Source organism: Cupressus sempervirens, chromosome 8 (assembly GCF_028749045.1).
Source record: "Cupressus sempervirens isolate cs-2001-9-10 chromosome 8, ASM2874904v1, whole genome shotgun sequence".
Lineage (NCBI taxonomy): Eukaryota > Viridiplantae > Streptophyta > Pinopsida > Cupressales > Cupressaceae > Cupressus > Cupressus sempervirens.
This window is the reverse complement of record NC_143125.1, coordinates 752,317,566-752,320,488: the sequence shown is the minus strand read 5'-3', so window position 1 is coordinate 752,320,488 and position 2,923 is coordinate 752,317,566.

Sequence of the window (2,923 nt, the reverse complement as noted above, 5' to 3'; positions counted from 1 at the left end):
ATTCTTTCCATTTGTTGAAAGTAGTGTCATGAGGCCAATCAAAATTTAGGACTTCCCTTTGTACCATTATTATAGAATTTTCAATTGCTTCTATCTCAATGAGGCCCTTTCTGATGGTTTTATAAAATAACTACACTTTAAATTCTTCATTGGTTAGTGCTCGTAGTATATGCCCTTTCTCATTTATAACATTATTCATTCTCTGGCACAATATTTCATCTAATTCATGTTTCCACTCTTCCTTTTCCTTTATTCTATCAACCTTTTTTAAAGCACTAGGAAAAAGGTCAAACTTCTCAGCTATGTACTTAGAGAGGCAAATGGTTATTCATTTCTGAATAGAGACCCGTTGATTATCAAAATCCTCTAGCTTTTATAATAAATCAAAAATCTTTTCTATCTGGTGACACGGTAACTGGATGATAGATATGCACATGGTAGTAATATCGTTATTTCTTTCTCCCCACTTCCATACAAGGGGTATCAATTTGTCTTCATCTCCTTTTAGTTCATCCCAAATAGCTACAACTCTTGCCAACTAATCATAAGACGTTGGCCAGTCAATTCTATCTACCAAGAACAAAATTGTTTGCCTTAGTTTTTCTTCATATTGATTATTTAATTCTACATGCATTGCATATAATTTATTCTTTTCTTCTTCAAATTCCTCTGCGGTGTAGAATTTAGGCCTCTGTGGGGTGGTTGGCATTTCAACAATTGGGGTTGACCTAAATGGTTCAACTGGTGGCTGGGGGTATATAATTCTTGGCTTGCTGGATTCCTCCACCTTTTTCTTCCCTAGTTGCTTGTCCATTTGAGGCACCTAATTTTCCAGCAACTGTATCTATTTACCCCTTTCCTCATAGGCTTTCAGAACTTCTTCAAATGTAGCATTAAGTTGTACGAACTTATCTTGTTCTTTTCCAGAGACCACATTCCCACATTTTACCATTTTTGAAGCCATTCCAAAAACAATTTGGCTACTTACTTCACCAGCCCTATATACTATAAGAGCACAAGTATGTTCTGCAGTAGAAATTTCTTTCATTCTAGTTTTATCTCTTTTTCCAATCGACCAAATTACTAGGGCTTGGTGGTCATCACTGAATCTAATTCCCCTATGTGCCTGTAGTATTTCCTCCTTTGTTTTATATTGTACATTATTCTCTTTTCTAATTGAGTCAAAGATCATAGCATTAGCTATGTCCCACTCAGGTTAAACTACGACCCCTAACTCCTTAATTAACTGCCTTCCAACCTCGGGTGTAAACTGGGAAAAATCACTCAAAAACTTAGACTTTGTTATCTAGGGTTTTGGAACCATAAGTTTTTTCCTCCCACTCAATTATGTGATAAATTAAAAAGAAATTTCAAATTTCAAATTATTTTGCATTCTTATAATATTCAATTCTTCAAAGGGATTAAATATTAAAGTGCAAGGTAATTAGGTATTAAATTATTATATATAATTAATTTCTCACCTAATCCATTCTAGAAAGAATTAATTATTCTTTCAACATATGTGCCCATAAGAAAAATATAAAAAGGAAGTGGGCAAGTTGATAGATATAAAATAAATTAATTCTTTAATAATTAATAGTATTGTTAAGTGCAAATTAAATATTGCACTTGATCATAGAAAAAGAAGTGGAGGATAAAGAAAATATTAAAAAGAATCTGAAATAATTAATTCTTTAAAAAGAATTAATTATCTTTGTGAAATGAAACTATAAAAGCTCTTAAGAGATTGATTAAAGTGGAGAAAGGGATGCAAAAATGATTAATTCTTTTTGTAAGAATTAATTATCATAGCAAAGTACGGGAGAAGGTAATAGAAGTTCGGCAAGAAGAAGTTAGGGTAGTTGCCAAACTTCTTGGCAAAAATTATTCAAAGGTTGAAAAGAAATTGTAACGGGTTCTATTTTCATTTTTCGGGGGGAGTTCTATAGTTGCTACAGGAAAAGGGAGTCAGAGTTTTGTAATATAGAGGGAAGAGTTGTTTTATTTTTCTACAGATTGATTGTAATAGAAGGACAGGATAGTACTATTGTTGTCTTGTCATGTCTCTGAAATGAAAAGGAATATATATGTATTTGATCTTGTGGTTTGAACATTTATATTTCTGGTTTTTGAAGAATACTATGTTCTTTATTTCCATTTTCAGATACAGTCTTTTATTACTACATTGAATGTAATGTATGTAATTTTGCAATTATGTACTCACATTTTTGCATAAACATATTTTTAGCTTCTTTTCTCTCCCTTCTGTAATTTGAAAGACTGATTAAGTAATCTTGGCTTATTCATATTTCTCTTTCTATTCAGTTTTAAATCTTGAAATTGCATTCATTTCATGTCTATCTATGGGTGAATGTCAAAAAATCCTCTCAATTCAGAGGAAGATTATCAATAAAATGATAATCTATCCAATTGTTAGTGGCAATTGTTCTTCTATTTGGGCATCTTGAGTCATTTTTTTGTATTTAATTTTGGAAGGACAAAACTTTTTACTAACAGACTTTACCTCCTATTTAATGACGGAATCAAGTTTTTTGGGTTGCTCTTCCTTTATTTTCTTGGATACCTTCTCAAAATTTCCTATATTCTTTCTCCATAAAAACTATGCAAAATCCCTAGACTTAGCAAAATTGTCATCATTCATAAACTTTTCAAAAGTTTGAGCAATTAGTGGGTCTATCTCCTTACCTTGCTAATCAACAACTATAAGGTCTAAGGAGTGTACAAGAGGCTCTTAAGGCACTCCTCTTTCCATATCTGTAGAAGTAACAATTACATCCCCTTCTCCACCCATGTGTCTTAGTTGCTCTCTTAAGGATGATTCATCCTCTATTTTGATTGGGGTTTGACTTGGGGAGTACTCTTCTACATGAGAAGAGGATCCTTGTTCCAACTTCTACCTCTT